The sequence below is a fragment of the Hypanus sabinus genome, chromosome 8 (genome assembly GCF_030144855.1).
Source record: "Hypanus sabinus isolate sHypSab1 chromosome 8, sHypSab1.hap1, whole genome shotgun sequence".
Classification (NCBI taxonomy): Eukaryota; Metazoa; Chordata; class Chondrichthyes; order Myliobatiformes; family Dasyatidae; genus Hypanus; species Hypanus sabinus.
Window position 1 is genome coordinate 155,688,370 of NC_082713.1, and position 23,374 is coordinate 155,711,743.

The 23,374-nt window shown below is 40.9% G+C and overlaps 1 long non-coding RNA gene across 1 annotated transcript in view; it reads left to right on the top strand.

The window, feature by feature from the left end:
* LOC132398626 (uncharacterized) overlaps window positions 1-23,022 on the top strand; it is a 61,612-nt gene extending 38,590 nt beyond the window's left edge. Inside the window, exon 3 of the long non-coding RNA XR_009513727.1 lies at window positions 22,900-23,022. This is a non-coding gene — a long non-coding RNA (uncharacterized LOC132398626). The remainder of the gene's footprint in view (window positions 1-22,899) is intronic.
* Window positions 23,023-23,374: the final 352 nt, after the last annotated feature.

Genomic DNA, 23,374 nt, shown 5'->3' on the forward strand with positions numbered 1-23,374 from the left:
CACCTGAGCGAGAACAAGCATTAATGTGCTATAAATCAGCACAGAAAGGTGATGCAGTACCTTATTAATCTTTATTAATCCAGAATGCACCTCAGAGCCACTATGGATTATTGTAAGAGACTGAGTTTGAAAATAAAACAATGGTTTTGTATTTCGACAAAACTGATTGCAGTTGGTGAAATGGATAATTCTTGATTGGTGAAGTAGATAATTGGATTGTGTGGTTCCATGCAGATCATATATCTATGCCTGAAGTACAGTACATGGCCATCATACAATGTCTATTTGACATTAGTTTTGGCTTATGCCTACTTGAATATGGACAGAATAGACCATTTGTAGGTGACTGGGTCTGAAGAACAAGGGCAGCCACATACCTATGCTATTTATAGAGACTGAGTTTCAGCAAAATCAGTGGAAATGTACAGTATTTTGGAGCCCTCCTGGTTGAGGAGTTTTTTACATTTTTCTATCAAAAGTGGGTGACTGAATACTGATTCTGCCAGTACTCCAGAGTGACTGGAAACAGAACCACAAAGTGCACTGCAGATGCTGTAGTCAAATCAAGACGTACAAAAAAGCTGCCCGACCTGCTGAGTTCATCCAGCTTTTTTGTACGTCTTGATGGGAACAGAACCAGTTTGGCTAATCTGATTACTGAGCAGTGCTGGTCGAGAGTCAAACTCCGCTGAAAAAGCATTCAGGGACGAAGCAGTTTAAGCTCAACTGTAGGACCATCTTTCTGGCATTCAGAATGGCAGAGCTAAGCAGGAAGTTCTAACTGTGCCAGGCTCATGCCCATCAATATAAATTCCCATATTCACATTGTAATTGAGCTGCATTATCATTATTCAGTTCCCCATTGGTGACAACCTAGAAATCACTATTGATCATAAACCTCTTCAACTAGGCATTTGTTACTTTTGCTACAAATTAGAAGCTTCAGTTACTGCACAAGTGAATTGAGCCTCAAGGCTATTCACCATCCACAAATTTTTAAATTACAAGAAGAGCAGTAGGCTGCAAAGTCTTTGAAGAATGCTCTCTACTTGCCTCTGATTAATACCTGAAAGTAATGAGGTTATAATTCATTCATCATAAAAGTAACTAGTTGTGGTGTTTTCTCCATCGACTAACCTGAACATTTGCTGAATACAGCATTGACACAGTGTTTATGTCTGAAAAGGATGGCAAGAGCTTATCCAAACTTCCTGTTCATAATAAAGGAAACATAACCTGCAACTACACAAGCAGGTAAAGAAAGTACCTGCACAAGTCCTTTCATGGCATTGAGGGATGACTAAATGATGCCCAATAATCATTAATATAAATTAAGAGAAGCCTTAATTTTCATGAGGGTTCAGAACCTATATCATTCTGAATAAAAATTGTTAGATAGTAAGTGGTAGCGTACTGTTGCAAGGCTGTGTGTGAGGCTGGTGGTACAATTGCTGGGCTATGGCTTTTGCAGATGTTCATTAACTTTGACTGATAATGTCATCGGCAATGTGATTTTCCTGTGGTACTACAACTATTATTGAATCCTCACTCCTGTGTTTGACCAGTACAGCAGTCCTTTTCCTGGAATGTATTCACAAAGACCTTCCAGAATCCTGGCACAAATGAGACATCTCACCATCTTTGCACCTACTCAAGTAAGACTGCAGTGCAATCCCCTGATTGATTCAACAAGGTCTACTAGCATTCACTGCAAATTTGCTTCATATAACACAGGCTACCTACAAAATTCAACCCCTGCGGTAATATTTAGCCAGGGAACAGCACAAAGTTGGTGTGCTTCCTTCAACAGAAGTAAGAGTAGAATAATTTCATATTTTTCTCTTCATAAAGAATTCTACAGCCCCAAGCAAGGTCTGCCTTAATGCAATGGAGAATTTACTTGACTCGTTTATACAGTATTTTCTGCAATTAAGAAAAAACATGATCTTTATTCGATTATTTTCATTCGAGGTTAATAACATGTTTCTCAACATTTACTCAAGAGTGAAATTGAGTTTGCTGTAATAAAGAATGAAGAAGGGATTAATGTTTCATTATCCTATTATTGGAATACATTGGGGTATCAAAATACACTCCAATATGGTGCCAAATCAGTTTTAGATTTCATATGTATTCCATTGAATTGTTTTGGGGAATATCTGTGCAGTGATTATATTAATGAACTCTTAATTCAGAGAATTAAGAATTCATTCATTTAACAATCCAGAAACATGAATTCGAAGGAAGGGCCTTCAACTTAAAACATCGACTGTTTCTCACCTACAGTTGCTCCCTGATTTGCTGTATTTTCTGCTTTTATTTTGGATTTCTGGCATCTCCAATTTTTAGACAGATGTGAAGTCAAATCCCATTAAAGCAGCTGGGGTACATAAATTCAGCTAATTTGGTTAATTAGAGTTCAACTAATGTTAGTAGTGGGAATCATGGAACTGCTACATTGATGTTAAATCCTATTCAATTTATTTGTGCCCCTCATGTAAGAAAATTCATGAGCCTGACTTGATTGGAACTCCAGGCACAGAGTAATATGATTTGTATTATTCATTTATGCATATTTTGTTCCTTGTCTAGTAATGTCTGTGCTTACATTGTGACTCTTTTGGAAAGCAGTGTCATGAGTTTTGAAAACTCAACAGTGTAGAAGTTTCATAGAATATCAATCTGCTTTAGGAGTTAAACTTAAGAGGTAAATTATACTAAGGGTGTTGCAATGTAAATAAACCTTTAGATGTGCTGGACAAAATCTTGCAGTTGCTGGAAATCCGAACAACACACACAAAATGCCGGAGGAACTCAGCAGGCCAGGCAGCAAAAAAAGTACAGTCGATGTTGCAGGCTGAAACGTTGACTGTACTTTTTTCCATAGATGCTGCCTGGCCTGTTGAGTTCCTACAGTATTTTGTATGTGTTCCTTAGATGTGCTGTAGCTTAAAGATCATAAGATCATAAGACACAGAAGCAGAATTAAGCCTTTCAGCCCATTGAATCTGTTCTGCCATTTCATCATGGCTGATCCATTTCCCTCTCAACCCCATTCTCTTGCCTTCTCCCTGCAACCTTTCACGTCCTGACTAATCAAGAACCTATCAACCTCTGCATTAAGTATACCAATGACCTGTCCTCCACAGCTGCCTGTGGCAATGAATTGCACGGACTCACAACACTTTAGCTAAAGAAATTCCTCCTCACCTCCATTCTAAGCAGACGTCTCTCTATTCTGAGGCAGTGCCTTCTGGTTCTAGACTCCCCCACTATAGGAAACACAGCTACTTAAATGAGGCCTTTCAGTGTTCAACAGGTTTCAATGAGATCGCCCATCATTTTTCTAAAGCACCTATGAAGGCTTATTGGTTTGTTTCTTTAACTACTTTATGAAATGGCCTACCAAGACATTCAAGTGCATCAAATGACTAGCATGTTGAAACAAAATCTAATCAAACTGCAGAAGTACAGTAACAAGAAGTGTTGCAGTAATTCAGGAAGGTAGCTCACCACTACCTTTTCAAGGACAATAGGGAAGAGCAGTAAATGCTGGTGTTACCAGCAAAATCTACATCTTCTCATATACTAAACTGGAATGCTGAAGTAACTTGGGTACACATGGGTTACTACTTCACATTATAACGTTCCATATTTTAGACACCTAAATGCCGCCCTGATTTCATGTACTAAATAGTATGTAGTACCATACATCCAAAAGTCAGTTTGACTGGCTCAGTATTTCTAAGGACAAATTAATCCCATGACTGATGCACAAGAGATTCCAGGTGTTGGCATTTGAAGCAACAATCTGCTGGAGGAACTCACTGGGTCAACCAGCATCTGTGAGAAGCAAGGATCCATTGAAAGCTTGGGTCAAAACCCTGTATCACCATTTAGCCTCATGACTGATTGAGAATGAAATCAAAAAGTGCCCTTCAGTGTAAACTAAATATTTCTGGAACTATTATTTCCTTGCATACAGCTGAATTAACTTAAATTGAAGTAGCATTTCCCTCTGGAAATAGTTAAATCATTGCTGGCAGATTTTGTGAGATTATCATTTTAGTTTTGTAACAATTACCTCTATGTGATCAATCATTAGTGCCTTTCATCAACAAATTCTAATTCATAGTGATTAATAGCAGTGTTACACTGATAAAATTGGCAACTGCCCTAAAGTAATACAGTAAGTAGCAAGCAATTAATATCCTTAACTAATTACAACTAATTATAACCTGATCAATCTTTATGGACTTACTATTATGGCAAAGATACTTCTGCTTTCAACTTTGAAAGGAAAAGGTTTGATTTCTGCATTATTTAGCCATATTGGATTGCACATATTTATAACATTATTCAGTATCTACACCTTATGGCATAAAAAGCAGCAGTCTTGATGTTCCAGGTGTCTGATGTTTTTGAGATTCTCCAGTAGATCTTGTATTCCAGAAAAAACTTAAGTCAACAAAGGATGCTCAACAGTTGAACCAGGGCTTGAATACTATCACCTCTTATAAAGTTAAATCAAGCGACAGATGACAGCAGGGCTTCACTCCCAGATGAAACCATTTTGAACTCCCACGTCCTCTGAAGATCCTATGATTTGAGACTCTGAGCAGCCTTCAGGGGAGTGAACCCACGGAAAGCATTTGGCCCAGACTGGGTACCTGGCCAAGTACTAACAACCTGTGCTGATCAGCTAGCTGGGGTGTTCACTGACATCTTCAACCTCTCGCTTTGGCAGTCTGGGATACCCACCTGCTTCAAGCAGTCTTCTATTATACCGGTGCCCGGGAAGACCGTGGTGACCCGTCTCAGTGACTATTGCCCAGCAGCAGTTACATTCACAGTGATGAAGTATTTTGAGAGGTTGGTGATGAAACATATCAACCCCTGCCTGAGAAATGATTTAGATCCACTCCAATTTGCCTACTGGAGCAACAGATTAACAACAGTGCCATCTCATCAGTTCTTCACTAAACCCTGGAACATCTGGATAGCAAAGATGCCAACATCAGCATGCTCTCTACCGATTACAGTTCAGCATTCAATACCATCATTCCCTCAAAACTAATCAATAAACTCCAAGATCTTGGCCTCAATACCTCCTTGTGCAGTTGGATTCTCGATATCCTCACTTGCAGACCTCTGTCAGATCAGATTGGCAGCAACGTCTCCTCCACAATCTCCATTAGTACAGGTGCACCACAAGGCTGTGTGCTTAGTCCTCGCTCTACTTGCTTTACAATTACGACTGTGTAGCTGAGCATAGACTACAGATAACACCACGGTCATAGGCCCAATCCAATGTGGTGATGATTCAGCACATAGGATGGGGATTAACAATCTGTCTGAATGGTGCCATAGCAACAACCTTTTTACTCAATGTCAGCAAGACCAAAGAGCTGATTATTGACATGAGAAGCAGGAAACAGCAGTCCATGAGCCAGTCCTCATCAGAGGATCAGAGGTGGAGAGGGTCAGCAACTTTAAATTCCTCTGTGTTACTATTTTGGAGGACTAGTCCTGGGCCCAGCATGTAAGTGAAATCTTGAAGAAAGCATGGCAGCACCTCTACTTTTTTAGGAATTTACAGAGATTCCGCATGATATCTAAAACTTTTACTAACTTCTGTAGATATGTAATGGAGAGTATTTTGACTGGCTGTGTCACAGCCTGGTATGGAAACACTAATGTCCTTGAATGGAAAGTTCTACAAAAGGTCGTGGAGATGGCTGAGTCCATCACAAGTGAAGTCCTCCCCATCACTGAGCACATCTACATGGAGTGTTGTTGCAGAAAAGTAGCATCCATCATCAGGGACCCTGACCACCCAGGCCATGCTCTCTTCTCACTGCTTCCATCAGGAAGAAGGTACAGGAGCCTCAGGACTCACATCACCAGGTTCAGCCACAGTTATTACCCCTCAACCACCAAGCACTTAAACCAAAGGGGATAACTTCACTCAACTTCACTTGCGGCAGCATTGAAATGCTCCAACAACCTATGGATGCACTTTCAAGGACTCTTCATCTCATGTTCTCAATATTTATTGCTTATTTTTCTTTCTTTTTGTATTTGCACAGTCTGTTACCTCCTGCATACTGGTTGACCACCTGTTGGAAAGGTCTTCCATTGATTCTCTTACGGTTATTATTCTATAGACTTGTTGAGTATTCCCACAAGAAAATGAATCTCAGGATTGTATATGGTGACATATATGTACTTTGATAATAAATTCACTTTGGGGATGGAGAACCACCCAGTCTAATAAGGCAAACATCATCACAGGGGAGGGGGGGAAGTGAGTGGGGGTGGGTTTGCTGTACACTCGCTCCATCTGACGTTCAGCCCAAGCCAAGCCTGTAGAGCCTAGCAAAGTAGGGTGCTTTAGCCTACATGGTAGCAAAGCTGATTTGCTGGGGTTTTTGAAGAGGGAGAGCAGTGCATATCGGGGTTGCCTGGGATTAGAAGGAGACTCCATCAAATATAAATGACTGGTATCTGTCTGCTTATATAGGGGTATATTTCTGGAGGCTGGAATAGAAGCTGTGAAACATTTAATAACAAGCTTATACTAAACTTTGTGATTACCAGAAGTAACACATAGTGTGGAGATTGTACCGCTCCCTTTACTCAGGCTGTCTTCCTACAGTTTCTAAAAATTGCAAAAGTTAAAATTTCAAGATTTTTTGGAGTGGTTACCACTCATATTCTATCATTGAAAGTTAATGCAATATTTCTGGGCCCATCTTATGATCTGGAGTCATTTTGATATTTATGTAGGAATACATAAAACTGCAATTACAGAGTTAATGTTTTGAAAGGAGTATGTTAATTAAAAACCTATACCTGATCACAATATTGCTGGACTTTCTGGGGGAAAAAAACTGTTTGTATTGCTGTCATGGAATATTAAGGGTTAAAAATAATGTCAGTTAAGATGTAGCCAATTTGTAACAGCAGCTATTAGTCTTTCCACCAGCAATTGCATTGCAAACCAATCTATTTCTATTTCTCTTCAGACTATATACTTCTTACAAATACTGACAACATGCTTGTTCCGTTAGATGGTGCCCATTATGAGTGAGTGACTAATGGAATGAAATGGAAATTAACAGCATTTGCAATAACACATGTCTTCATCTCTGATGCTGAAAATGGGAGAATTTTTAAACAGATTGTAGGATGGAACAATCATTTCCAGCAAGATTTATATAACTAAAATTCCATCAGGGAAAACTTAACCACATGGTGCAGTGGCCTTAATAAAACAGTATCAAATGCATCCCACATACTTACTTCAAACATTGTAATGCATATCCTGTTTTCTATAAATAAATAGCATCAAATTAGACAGGAATACTTTATTAGCTTCAACAGCTTAAGCAATTAGATTAGAGAACATAACAGTGGCAATCACAGTACCAATAACAACATAGCTCATTAAAAATGATTTTTGGCATAGAATCTTCTGGATAACAAATTTAATCTTTGGCAACATATCAATTTAGTTTTGCTTTATTTCACAGAAATACTATGTCCAGTATTTCCTTTTCTGGCTCTGTACCTCCGTAAATTTGAACTCTAATACCTTTTAATTCAATCGTGTAACCCTAATGATGATATGAACATTATGACAGAATTAGCATTCCTTCCTTTGGGATTTTGTAGATCATGATGAGTTGAAATATGACCCCTTTGAACTTTGCAAATATGATTAGTATTTATGATTCAATATATTATATCCAAAATTAATTCTCTTTGACATTACTGAGTTTTGAGCAAATGTTTATGATGATCTGTTTCTTCAGAATAAGGTATTGGTTAAATTGTATAGTTGTTTAGCAGTATCACCCAAAACAACCAGTAAAAGAGATTGCAACAAGTTGGGAAATGCTGGAAATACTCAGAAAAGATCAGAGAATGTGTAAGTAGAGAAATAGAGTCAATGTTTCAAGACAACAGCCCTTAATTAGAAATGAAAAAGAGAGAAAACAAGCATGTGGTCCAATGGCCTTAATAAAAGAGTATCAGGGCTACAGAGAGGGTGAATTGTGATGAAAAATCCCTTTGATAGGATGGAGAACAAGATAGTCCAGGGAAAATGATATACTGCATGACATTAGCAATTAGAAGCAGAACATTTTAAGATGATTGGAGGAATGTATATGGGGGATGTCAGAGGTAAGTTCTGAAGTATTAAAGTCATTTAAAAAGAAATAGAAAACTAATAAAATAGGTTATTGCTTTGATATTTGATGCTAATGTTTCAATGTAACTGGAAGCTTCATATTCATATTGTTCAAAAATATTCAATTTAGTTAGCTCAGCCTGAAGAAAAGTCCTGGTTTGTAACTGTGTAAATTCCACAAAATTCCTTGCCCAGACTTTTTAAGTCTGCTACTACTTGTTTAGCTAATTCATAAAAATTTAAATGTTTTTGTTCACTGCAATGAATGTGCTTTGTCTGCCATATTTACACTAAAAGAAGGTTGACTTGGAATATACTTTGCTGTGAAATTTTACATTGATAGGCAATTACTTTCTTGGAAGCTTTAAATCTAATTAGATCACTTTCTTTTTATATGAGTTATATGTAATGAGCAGATGTTTTGGAAAAATGGTGGTTGAGCTGACAAGCAATTCACTGTGTAGGGTAATATAATGGGTGACAGATGACACATATTGTTCATAACAGAAACTGCTCTACATAATTTAAAAACACTGTTATTGAGATTTTGTGTTCACATTAAGAGATGGTCTCTGACATAATGACATCAGTGTAAGGCGACTGCTTTTGGTTTGTTTGTAATGGAAGTAAATGGCTGTGGCTTTTGTTAAGCACATGAAATGATTCTTATGGACAATAGACAATAGGTGCAGAAGTAGACCATTCGGCCCTTCAAGCCTGCACCGCCATTCTGAGATCATGGCTGATCATCTACTATCAATACCCAGTTCCTGTCTTGTCCCCATATCCCTTGATTCCCCTATCCATAAGATACCTATCTAGCTCCTTCTTAAAAGCATCCAGAGAATTGGCCTCCACTGCCTTCCGAGGCAGTGCATTCCACACCCCCACAACTCTCTGGGAGAAGAAGTTTTTCCTTAACTCTGTCCTAAATGACCTACCCCTTATTCTCAAACCATGCCCTCTGGTACTGGACTCGCCCAGCATCTGGAACATATTTCCTGCCTCTATCTTGTCCAATCCCTTAATAATCTTATATGTTGCAATCAGATCCCCTCTCAATCTCCTTAATTCCAGCGTATACAAGCCCAGTCTCTCTAACCTCCCTGCGTAAGACAGTCCGGACATCCCAGGAATTAACCTTGTGAATCTACGCTGCACTTTGTCTATGGCCAGGATGTCCTTCCTTAACCCTGGAGACCAAAACTGTACACAATACTCCAGGTGTGGTCTCACCAGGGCCCTGTACAAATGCAAAAGTATTTCCTTGCTCTTGTACTCAATTCCCTTTGTAATAAAGGCCAACATTCCATTAGCCTTCTTCACTGCCTGCTGCACTTGCTCATTCACCTTCAGTGACTGATGAACAATGACTCCTAGATCTCTTTGCATTTCTCCCTTACCTAACTCTACACCATTCAGATAATAATCTGCCTTCCTGTTCTTGCTCCCAAAGTGGATAACCTCACACTTATTCACATTAAATGTCATCTGCCAAGTATCTGCCCACTCACCCAGCCTATCCAAGTCTCCCTGAATTCTCCTAACATCTTCATCACATGTCACACTGCCACCCAGCTTAGTATCATCAGCAAACTTGCTGATGTTATTCTCAATGCCTGCATCTAAATCGTTGATGTAAATCGTAAACAGCTGTGGTCCCAATACCGAGCCCTGTGGCACCCCACTAGTCACAGCCTGCTATTCCAAGAAACACCCATTCACCGCTACCCTTTGCTTTCTATCTGCCAACCAGTTTTCTATCCATGTCAATATCTTCCCCCCAATGCCATGAGCTCTGATTTTACCCACCAAACTCCTATGTGGGACCTTATCAAAAGCCTTCTGAAAATCGAGGTTCACTACATCCACTGGATCTCCCTTGTCTAACTTCCTGGTTACATCCTCGAAAAACTCCAATAGATTAGTCAAGCATGGTTTGCCCTTGATAAATCCATGCTGGCTCAGCCCAATCCTGTCACTGCTATCTAGGTATGCCACTGTTTCATCTTTAATAATGGACTAGCATCTTCCCCACTACTGATGTTAGACTAACAAGGTGATAGTTATCTGTTTTCTGCCTCCCTCCTTTCTTAAAAAGTGGTATAACATTAGCCATTCTCCAATCCTCAGGAACTGATCCTGAATCTAAGGAGCATTGGAAAATGATTACCAATGCATCCGCAATTTCCTTACCTTTTTTACCTCAGCAAGCACGTAGTCAGGCTCGCTGACTTCCTCTCATCGAAGCCCCCTTGTGCTGAAGCTTCTGAGCCAAAGCCCAGCACTCTGCTCCTGCACACTCTGCTGCCCGCTTCCAAAAGTGGGCCTCTTTTAAACTCCGCGCTCACCGCTGACGTCACTCGCGCCTGCGCAGTTTTACCTTCCTCCTCAGGTACTGTCTTGTATGTTCTTGTATGTTTTATTTACAAACTCCTCAGACAATTCCAAAATTACTCGACGACATGTCAACCAACACAGTCACTCTGCAGCTGCCAGAGTTTTAGGAGCAGCACGCATGGTTTGGATGAGTGGAAGCTCTGTTCGTGCTACGGGAGATTAGCGTGGACAACATAAAATTTTACTTTGTTGTAGCATTGCTAAGTAGTTCCACTGCAGCCAGAATGTGAGTCTACCAGAAGACCCACCTGCATGTGATAAGTATGTCACTCTGAAAAATCACCAATTACAGACTTGCGGACTGTCTGAGTCTGAGCTTTCCTTGCCTGGTCTGGGTGACGCTAGGCCGTCAGAACTAGTGGACCACGTGCTATCTCTCCTGGGCAATCACTATCCTTGTATTAGTTATAAAGTACTTTTTATGTACCAAATGCCTAATCAAGTTTGCACAGCCCTTGCTAATACACCTGTGAAGGACTATAGGGAACTTGCTAAAATGGCCGATAGACTACATTCAACTAGGCAGATGTGCATCATTCTTCCTTCTTTCCCTGTCTCACTAAGCCTTGTCCGCAGAACCTCCAGCAGATTCGCACCCTTGGCTCTGAATCAGACAACAACAGGTCTATGCTTTCACCACTCACCTTTCCGCATGAAACACCGACCACAATGCAGCTTCCACAGTGCCAGTGCATCAGAACATCAGAGGTCTGTGAACACCATGGGTTCCAGTGCCAGGGTCATCTATCGTTCATTACAGAAGCTCATTCTGTGTGACACAGGTGTGCGTGCTGCTGGCATCACCCGCTGATTATAAGGCAGAAAGCAACGGGCCCTTGCTGGAGGCCGCTAATTGCAGCAGGATCCGCATTTAAGTGGCACGACGCGTGGTGCTCTGCTTCAGCAGACGATACTACATATGGGACTTTAACTTAGCTAAAGTTGTTAGACCTCTGCTTGGCACAGACTTCCTGTGTGCCGAAGGACTGTTAGTAGATCTTAGAACTAACTGCCAGCTGGTGGATGCAAAGGGCTTTTGGTCATTATTACCCTGTAGGTTCTCCACGACTCTGCCTAGCACATGTACCAATTTATGTAAACTTACTCACCTGCTGGGTGTCAGTGAATGTACATATGCTTTTATTAAATAATATTAATATTTATGTTCCCATGTATTCTCAAACATTTAATGAGGCCATTTGTCCCATCAGCATACACCAGCTCTCAAAGCATTCTTGGCAGCTCCCCACTAATTCCCCACAAATTTCTACATGTACCTTTTATGACTGCCTCTGATTCATCTGCCACCCACTTTCACAAGAGATTATTCATAATGTACCAGCACATTTCTGTAATACGGGAGTAGACTGGAGCACCTGGAAGATACCCAACTGTTCACTGTGAGAACGTGAAAACTCCTCCAAGACAGCTCTGGAGGTAAGGATCAGACCTGCATTTCTGGAGTCACTAGTGAATGATTTGTTACAGATATGGGTTCATGGGTGGCTGGTTACCTTGCACCCGATTGTAAAGTCCAGGCTTTTCAAAGGGGTCAGCTGTTTTTTCAGAAGTCATTTTGTTGAATCAATTTCCACTGCCTCAGCCACACACTGAACAACATGGAAGATTATCAGGTCTCAACACAGACAGCACTGATGCAACAGAAGCAGTGCATCAGATTTTTAAACTGCTCCTAAGGATTCAGGTGTTGTTTGAAAAATAGCAAAACCCTGAAAGATGGATAATTTTGCATTGGCAGTTTGGCAATATGCAGCTGCAAATCCAGGAGTTATGTGAGTTTGATCACTATAAAAGCAACAGGGAGAGCTGTAAAATAACCTTGCAGTAAATTTCACCGACTGCACAGCTTAGTTATTGTTCAGTCACAATGCAAAGATGGATGATCTCAGACCTGAGTTCATCTAAGTTGTTTGGATTTTATTTTGCAAAGGAAGATGATGGAAATATTGAAGTTGGATTATACTAAATGTCACTGTGAATGCATTCTTTCATGCACAATCTTTAAGTCAAATCTGACGTTTCGTTAGTTTCAATCTACAGTGGGAAGTACCTGTCATTACGGCGTCATTGTCATTTCATTCCCAGAGTTCTATACAACTATCGTTAATATGCGTTCTGACAAGATAAGATAGTGGTGCAAATAGACGCAGCGGCCTCTTGTGGGTTAATCAAAGGTGTTATTCTCTTTATCAAACATCTTTTTTCACAATTGCAGGACAATGCTGGACTTTAAGAACTTCAGATGCTGCAGGCCTGCACTGTTGTAGAGCTGCTCATTGGTTGAGGAGCTGGACCTGGTGTGGGCCATGTTACTGCCTGGCACAGGAAGGTATCGGAGTCAGAGAGCGATGGCGGTATGCAGTCTAACTGCGAGTGATTGTCTTGGATGTTTCTATTGTGGTCGCAAGACCCTGTTGGGCATTGGTAATGTAAAATGCTGCAAGCCAATTTCTTTAGCTTATTCACAAGACAGATGGTGGGGGAGCTGCGTGGTCTCAGTTGTAGCAAGGAATAGGCCTCATGCTGTGGGCTTGCATGTTATGGCAGTCCGGGAAAGGAGATGCCAGAGCTGGTCTCGCGCAGTGTCCATGCTGGGGTGGGGACTGGCCCCTTCTTTCGGTGCTGCCCTCCTGTGGTCAATCAATGGAATGACAAGCTGTATTGCATGTGTGTGTGTGTACGCTTGTCTGCGGTCTACTGAAAAATGCTTGTTTTTGCTGATAGCACCCATGCATTTTCAATTTACAGGATGTGCCACTCAGGGACTTAGGCTATAATATATTTTTTAGTGCGACTGTATGTTTTATTGCTATTGTATATGTGCTATATGTGCCTTGTGCAGTGTATGACTGTTCAGTGTTTTGCACCTTGGCCTCAAAGAAATGCTGTTTTGTTTGGCTGTATTCATGTATGGCTGAATGACAATTAAACTGGAACTTGAACATTAACTATGATTAGACTCAATGCTTTCAAGCCAATGCCATAGCTTTGCCTAAAACACGTACCCACTCCCATCAGGGAGGAGGCTATGTAGCATCTGTAGGACCATCGGACTCAAAAACAGATGCTTTCCCCAAGCAGTACGGCTGGTCAATACTTCCATTCATTAACCCACCCCTCCACACCCCCCATCACCACTACTTAACCATTTCTTGTCAGTCACCTTACATACAGACACTCCAGTCAGTCCTGTGCATATGATTTTTAGACATGCAATCAACCTTATGTATTTATATTTATTGTGTTTTTATTACTGTGTTCTTCATCGTATTGTGTTTTTTTACTGTATTGGATCTAGAGTAATAATTATTTCATTCTCTTTGACCCTTGTGTACAGGAAATGAAATTAAACAATCCTGAATTCTGAAAGAATAGTGAAGTCTGTATAAATCCATAAGACCAAAATAAATAGGAACAGAATTAGGCCATTTGGCCCATTGAGTCTGCTTGGCCATTTCATTATGGCTGATCCATTTTTCCTCTCAGTCCCAACCTCTTGCCTTCTCCCTGTATCCCTTCATGCCCTGACCAATCAAAAATCTATCAACCTCTGCCTTAAGTATACAGTCAGACCTGGCCTCCAACTCTGCCTGTGGCAACCAATTCCACACATTCACCACTCTCTGGCTAAAGAAATTTCTCCTCATCTCATTCTAAAAGGACGCCCCTCTATTCTGAGGCTGTGTTCTCTGGTCCACCACAGGAAACTACCTTTCCACATTATCAAGGATTTTCACCATTTGATAGGTTTTAATGAGGTCACCCCTCATTCTTCTGAAATCCAGTGAATACAGGCCCGGAGCCATCAAACATTCTTCATACGACAAGCCATTCAAACCTGGATTTATTTTTGTGAACCACCTTTGAACCCTCTCCAGTTTCAGCACATCCTTTTTAGGACAACGGGCTCAAAACTGCTCAAATTACTCTAAGTGAGGGTCACCAGTGTTTTATAAAGTCTCAACATTACATCCTTGCTTTTATATTCTAGTCCTCTTGAAATGAATGCTGACAGTGCATTTGCCTTTCTTACCACAGATTCAACCGACAGGTTAACTTTTAGGGAATTCTGCACAAACGTTCCCAAGTTCCTTTGCGCCTCAAGTTTTCTCGCTATTTAGAAAATAGTCAACCCTTCCATTTCTTCTAACGATGTGCATGGCCGTACACTTCCCGACACTGTATTCCATCTAAGTCCTTATGTAGTCTCTCTACTTCCTCAAAGCTACCTGTCCTGTCCCTCCACCTCCTCAAAACTACCTTTCCTGTCCCTCCACCTCCTCAAAACTACCTGTCCTGTCCCTCCACCTCCTCAAAACTACCTGTCCTGTCCCTCCACCTATATTTGTATCATCTGCAAACTTTGCAACAAAGCCATCAATTCCATAATCCAAATCATTAATATATAACGTAAAAAAAAACAGTCCCCACACAGAACCCCGTGGAACATCACTAGTCACCGGCAGCCAGTCAGAAATGTTCCCACTCTTTGCCATCTGCCAATCTGCCACTGCTCTATCCATGCTAAAATTTTCCCAGTAATACCATGTTAAGCTTGTTAAGCAGCCTCATATGTGGCACCTTGTCAAAGGCCCTCTGAAAATCCAAGCATACAACATCAACTGATTCTCCTTTGTCTATCCTACTTGTTATTTCTTCAAAGAATTCAAACAGATTTGTCAGGTAAGATTTTCCCTTGAGGAAACCATGCTGACTACAGCCAATTTTATATGTGCCTCCAAGTACACCAAAATCACACCCTTAACACTCAACTCCAACATCTTCTCAACCACTGAGGTCAGACTAACTGGCCTATAATTTCCTTTCTTCTGCCTTTCTCCTTTCTTGAAGAGTGGAGTGACATTTGTAATTTTCCAGTCCTCCGGAGCCATTCCAGAATCTAGTGATTCTTGAAAGATCATTACTAATGCCTCCACAATCACTTCAGCCACCTCTTTCAGAACCCTGGGTTGTACACCATCTGGCCCAGGTGACTCACCCACCTTCAGACATTTCAGTTTCCCAAGAATCTTCTCCCTAGTACTGGTAACTTCACAGACTTCATGACCTCTGACACCTGGAACTTCAACCATATTGCTAGTGTCTTCCACAGTGAAGATTGGTGCAAGATATTTATTTAGTTTGTCTGCTATTTTCTTGTTCCTCATTACTACCTCTCCAGCATCATCTTCCAGAGGTCCATTATCCACTCTCGTCTCTCTTTTACACTTTATGTATCTGAAGGAACTTTTGGTATTCTTGTTAATACTATTGGCTATATTACTTTCACATTCTATCCTTACATGTTTCTTTTTTCTTTTGAAATCTTTTTATTGATTTTAAACATAAATGAAACATTGAGTACAAAGAGCTTGAGAGTACATAATTAATAGGTTAAGGTATAAATACAAATAGATGATAATAACCTCCCAAACTCATAATGGTTACAAAAAATGGAGAAAATAAGAAAAAAAACCCAAAAAACAAGAAAAAAAAACCTAACCAACATGGACCATTGCATTACATCAAATATACACAGTAGCGTCAATAACTCCGCACCTCCATCCAAATAATTAAAGATGATAAGAATAAGGTTTAGGAAAAGTCAGTTTAGCTCATATGAAAATGTTGAATAAATGGTCTCCAAGTTTCTTCAAATTTAACTGAAGGGTCGAAGTCAACACTTCTAATTTTTTCTAAACTCAAACAAGAAATAGTTTGAGAAAACCACTGAAATATAGTTGGAGGATTAATTTCTTTCCAGTTCAATAGGATATATCTTCTAGCCATTAATGTGACAAATGCAATCATCTGCTGGGCTGAGGGGGATAAACAACTATTATCCACCATTGGTAAACCGAAAATTGCAGTAATAGGATGCAGTTGCAATTTGATATTCAGAACTGTTGAAATAGTACCAAAAATGACTTTCCAATAATTTTTGCAAATCCTTACATCTTTCTAATGTTTTGATATCATGTTTTTTTCAACCAACAGAGCAACACCATCTCCTCTGCCTTTCTCCCTTTCCTTTCAATACAATGTGTATCTTTGGACATTAAGCTCTCAGCTATAATCTTCTTTCAGCCATGATTCATTGATGCCTCCAACATCATACATGCCAATCTGTAACTGTACAAGTTCATATACCTTATTCTCTATACTGCGTGCATTCAAATATGACACCTTCAGTCCTATAATGACCTTTTTCAATCTTGTCCACCTTTCACATTGCAACATCCTATTGACTGCAATTTTACCCTATCATCAGCCTCTCCTTGTTAGGAGTCTCACTACACATTACCTCTGTTTGTAAACCAACTACCTCATCTTCGGCACTATCACTTTAGTTCCCATCCCCCTGCCATATTAGTTTAAGCCCACCTGGACAACCCTAGCCAACCTGCCCACAATGACATAGATAGATTCTTTATTGATCCCAAGGGAAATTACTGTGTCATAGTAGCATTACAAATGCATAGATATATAAATATTCAAATATTAGATAAGTGAGAAAGAATAAAATATAAGTTACCTCAAACAGTCAAACAGAAGGGGGTATTCACTTGCCTAGCTATAGGTTGGCTCATTATAGAGCCTAATGGCCGAGGATAAAAATGACCATATAGTGTTCTTTGGAGCAGCACACTTGTCTTAGTCTATAACTAAAAGTGTTCCTCTGTTCAGCCAAGGTGGTATGCAGAGGGTGTGAAACATAGTCCAGAATTACCAGGATATTCCTCAGGGCCCTTTGTTCTACCACAGCTTCCAATGTGTCCAGCTTGACTCCCATAACAGAGCCAGCCTTTTTAATCAGTTTACTGAACCTGTTGGCATCACCTGTGTTGATGCCATTGCCCCAGCTCACCACCACATAGACGACAGACTGGTAGAACATGTAAGGGAGAAGGCCTGCATACTCTAAAGGACTTCAGTCTCCTCAGGAAGTAGTGGTGACTCTGGCCTTTCTTGTACACAGACTCTGTGTTGGTGCTCCACTCAAGTCTGTCATCCAGGTGCACCCCCAGGTATTTGTAGATCCTCGCCATCAATAGTAACAGGGAGCAGTGCAGGCTTAGTCTGCCTAAAGCCCATCACCATCTTCTTTGTCTTACTGATGTTGGGCTGCAGATAATTCAGCTTGCGCCATTTGACAAAGTCCTCCAGCAGGGCCCTGTATTCATCTTCCTGTCCTCCCTCTATGCACCCAACTATTGCTGAGTCATCAGAGAATTTCTGCAGATGACATGACTCAGTGTTGTATCTAAAGTCTGAGATATACAGGGGAAATGGGAAGGGAGCCAGTACAGTCTCCTGTGGGGTGCCAGTACTGCTTATCGCCACGTCTGACACACAACTCTGAAGCTGCACAAACTGTGTTCTGCCAGTCAGCTAGTCTATTATCTGCCGAAGCTTCTTCTCCAGCTCTCTCCTGTATTCCTCTTTAACCACCTTGATCTTCTCCTTTAGCTCATGTTTCAATTCCTCCCTACCTTCTGATCTAAAGGGTCTCCTTTTGCAATTGAGAACAGCCTTTAGGTCACTGGTGACCCATGCTTTGTTGTTAGAGAAGCAGCGAACACCTCTTGATGGTATTACAGTGTCTACACTGAAGTTGATGTAGCCACTGATGCAGTCAGTGAGCCAATTAATGTCCTCCCCATATGATTCACAAAGCTCATTCCAGTCAGTAACCTCAAAGCAGTCCTTCAAAGCCTTGATCACCTCCAGAGACCATTTCTTTACCATCTTGGTGGTAGCTAGCTGTTGCTGTACTTTGGGCTTATACAAGGGCATGAGATGAACCAGGATATGATGTGATCTTCCAAGTGGGGGAGAGCTGTGGAGCTGTCTGCATCTGTAACATTTGCATACAAGAGATCCAGTATTTCATTTTCTCTTGTACAACACTTGACAAACCGACTGAAGGTGAGCAGGGTTGTTGCGAGAGTAACATGGTCGAAGTTCCCCGATATGCATTGGGCTGTTGAGTCTGCAGTCTCGCAATGACCTGTTCAGGTATAACCCTTTCCTTTTATACAGGTCATACCTTCCCCAGAAGATATCCTAATGATCCATAAATCTGAACCCTGCCCCTGAACCAGTTCCTCAGCCACACATGCACCAAATCATCCCATTCTTACCCTCACTGGCACATGGTACAGGAGGCAGCAATCAAGAGATTGCTACCCTGGAGGTCCTGTTTCTCAGCTTTCTACCTAGCTTCCTAAAATCTCTTTTCAGGACTTCCTTACCTTCTCTACCTATGTTATTGGTCCCAGTATGCACCAAGACTTCTGGCTGCTCGCCCTCATCCTTGAGAATGCCATGGACCGGCTCCAAGACATCCCTGATCCTGGCACCAGGGAGGCAACATACAGTACCATTCCGATGTCCCTGGTGTTGATATGACAGATTTAATAAATATAAAAATAATTTGATACCTGGTAGAGGATAATGTTAAAGAATTAACTGCACAAAGAGTTATGATTAGAGCATTATGACTCACTCTTGCATTAGATATAGATTAAATAATTTGAATTACTTATGCAAGCAAATTTTAACTGAAAAAGTTGAATGGAAGTTACAAGCACATCCTATTTGAAAAGCAAATATCAATAATGTAGTCAATTAATTCAGGGTTGTTGACAACAGGTATTAGACTGAGTTTGAATGAGATGCTGAGACTATGAGTACATAAGGTAGACTTATACTTTGAGCATAGAAAACCTCCTGATTTGTATCCCAAAAGGAGAGAAGCTGATATTTTTGGGTAAAATCAACACCAAGGTAACTGGGACTCAACACTCTGGCAAGTTGTGATCAAAAAGGAAAGAGTAGAGAAAACTAACTCCGATGAGATCCAGTCCTTCCTTTCACAAAATGCTTGGAGCATAGTTTCATCATTATGAATACCCATAGGGAAATGGGAAAGATATCAAGGCAAAATTTCCTGGCACAAGCATTGTCACCTATTAACAAGAGACTACAAAGGCGTTCTCTTCACCCTTTCAGTAATAGATACCAATGATGCAGTACAGACCAGTACCTAATCTGCTTTGTTATCTTCATCATCTTCACCCTAAGACATCAGAATCAATTGAAATGATGCCACAAAAGAGATTTCTTTACTGGAAAGAAAGAGGACTGGTTAGATGAGAATAATGAGATTGAGGAACTAATTAACTGCAAATGTAAGGCGTGCCAGGAGCAGAAGCTCTGCCTTTATTCAGGTGAATAGAAACAGCTTGAAGGCAGAGATCCAGCAGAAAACCTAGTACCTAAAGAACAGATGGTGGATGGGGACAACACAGTAATTCACTGACATGTATGTATTCTTCAGTGATTTAAAAGCCAGCTAAGGTAGAAACCCACAAGGCTCCATCCCACTGAGAGCCAAGCATGAACTCATCTGGGACAGAGAGCCGTCAATGATCCTTGGTGCCGCACAATGAATACATAACCTACAATGTATTCCGAGCAGCCTTGCTACCTTCCCAAGCATGAGAAGGCCTCAAATAACAAGCCCCAGGGAACAGACGGCATCCATGTGAGATCCTTAAACTCGACCCTGAAGAGCTCCAGTTGCAAATTTATAACCTCTGTGTCCATATCTGGGAGGGGAAGGATGTACCCCATTGCAATTACACACTGCAATTGTGGCCCACAGAGCAAAGACGCCTGTGCGTGTATTTGTTTACACAAAGTACACTGCAGATGCTGTGGTCAAATCAACACATACAAACAAGCTGGAGGAACTCAGCAGGTCGGGCAGCATCCATTGAAACAAGCAGTCAACATTTCGGGCTGAGACCCTTTGTTGACTGCTTGCTTCAACGGATGCTGCCTGACCGGCTGACTTCATCCAGCTTGTTTGTACATGTATTTGCGTTATGTGTACTTGATGTTGCACTCTAAGAAGCACACGATACTTCACAAATCAACCAACTGACATGGAATGGAATGGAATGGAAACCACGACGATTGGAGCTGATGGATTTGGTGCAGCCTTCATCCGCCTTCACAGCCATTGAGTTTGAAGTATCTTCGTCCGACTGTTCCACCATTGAGGTCTTGGTTGGATTGTTCTCTGTCAGGGACCTCACCCTCGACCTTACCGCCATGGGTGACCCTACCAATTGTGGGGCAATTGTGACTGTCTTCAAGAAAGGACATGTGATATCTACAGGTCGACCTTTAGCGATCTGACACAGTGAAAGTCATCAGCAGGAATCTCCAAAGTCATCTCCTTCTCGCGGTGGTTGAGAGCTGCTCCTTGAAGCACCATGTGAATTTCAGCTAGCTAGAGACAAAGAGGCGTTAACCACAGGATAGCTCAAGAAATCAGGGAGCAGAAACAGCCGCCATACATAACCTTCTTTGACTTCACTGAAGCCTTTGATTCCAAAGAGTAACCTCTTCAAATCTGACTACCACATTTCACCTCCATCGTTTTTCCCCAATGATGGCCTGCACATTATGAGAGTATCCAAAGAACCAATCTAAGTGAAGACCAGCATTAAGCAGATGAGTCATTGTCCAAACACATTTTCAAATTGTTCTTGCCACAATATTGCACCTCAATATTTGCATCTCTTAAATATTTCCTGAAGGTGTGGAACTAATTTTCAGAAATATTATTGTATGTGGACAATTCTGACATCCGAGCAAACTTGGAACCAAGCTCCAAATGTCGCCATCTTATTTACTAAAGCATGTGATAGAAAGGGTTTCATGCTCGAACGACCAATGTCCTCTGCCAACCTGTCAACATTGCATCACACTCTGACAGCAAAGGTTCAAATTATAGCTTTTGTAAAGATGAGCAATTCCTGATATTTCAGAAAATAACTCACAACAAAGGAAGACTTTGATGATGGAACTCGGCACTACTCTCAAACTATTGATAAAGCTGCAGAAGATGTTGCCTGGGATGGAAGATTTTAGTTATGGGGAAAACTCATTGTCAAATCATTGTCAATGACTTCAATTGGGCTTGTTCAAAGAAATCTTGCCCAATTATCATCAACATAATACCTGCAGCACCAGGGGTCCCAACACACTTGGCCACCACTATACGACCATCTGGAATGCCTATTGTTTAATCCCTAGACCACATTTTGAGAAATCCGATCATTTGGCTTTCCTCCTCCCTGCAAAATGACAGAGGGTCCTCTGTTATCAGATTCTTTCTTCTCCAGCCTTTGACCTTTCCCACCCACCTGGCTTCACAATCACTTTCCAGCTAGCCTCTTTCTCCTTTCACCCCCCAGCTTTTTATTCTGGACCTTCCCCCTTTTTTCTCAGTCCTGAAGAAGGGTCTCAGTCCAAATGTTGACTGTATATTCTTTTCCATAGATGCCGCCTTACATGCTGAGTTCTTCCAGCATTTTGTGAATGTTGTTAATTACTTCTTAGTCTTTTTTTTCTTTTTGTATTTGAACAGTTTGTTGTCTTTTGCACATTTGTTGTTTGTACTGTTGGGTGTGAGTGTAGTCTTTCATTGATTCTATTGTGTTTCTTGTATTTACTGTGAATGCCTGCAAGAAGATGGATCTGAGGGTTGTAAATGTTAACATATATGATCTTTGATAATAAATTAACTTTGAACTCTGAACTTTGAATGGGAGGCTTGATTTGTTTTCCTTAGTACAGGGGAGGTTGAAAAGCGAACCTTATAGAGGTATATAAAGATATGAAGGGTATAGGTATGGCAGGCAGTGAGAAACGCTTCACCATAGCTGAGGTGTTTAAAATTAGAGGGTTTAAGTTTATCGTGAAAGATAAGACATTTAAGTGGGGGGGGGGGGGGATCTAAGGAAGATTTTTTTCACCAAAAGGATGTTTAGGATCTGGACTGCACTGGTCACATGCTGGTAAACAGGATGTGTAGATGGATCCTTAATGGTCAGCTTGACCTGATTGCCCAAAGGACTTATTTCTGTGCATTGTGACTACATGACTTATTAATTCATTGTCCCTGCATGTACTTCATTGGATTACGAATAATAATATCTAGATCGAGATCCCAAACTTGGTACATAGCACATGATCTACTGTGCAGTACAGGCCTCTGCCCTGCTATATGCTTTCAATACCAACATTGCAAGACATTGGGAAGAATGCCACCAATTGTGTCGCTACAAAATCCTGTATTTACATTGAACCCCAATCAGTATCATCTCCAGGCCAATGTCCAGCATCATGGCATCCTTAATTACTCTCAGGTAATCACAAGTCCGATAACACACTCCCAAAACAGATACTCTGTTCTGTCGTAGGAGGAGATTGCCAGGTGGAGTGAAGAAAGCATTAAAGATGTCGCTCGAAGTTTCGCTGAAGAAATGCAATATCCCCATTTGCTGCTGAGAGTTTCCAGTGCATTGTTGTCAATGCGGAGAAGGAACATTCTGAATGCCATTGTAAACCTCAAGGTGAGAGCACACCACGAAAGCATACTGCATAAACAGCTGAAGGAGATGACTCGCTCACAAACTAGTGATCTACTTACGCCTCGGATACCTCTCCTCCAATCAGTGTAAGAGTCTGTAGTTCCCACATTGCTTTAGTGTGTTCTCACAGGATGATGAGGCCAAGGTGGAAGTGATCCTGAGGAAGTGCCTAGGAAAAGTCTAAATGTTGGCTTAACCCATTCAACAATGTTGCTAGGCTTTGATATTAAATGAGAGCTCACTGTCTAACATAGTTTCAGTAAACGAGATGCGAATGCAAAGGAAACATTTATTTAATGTCCAT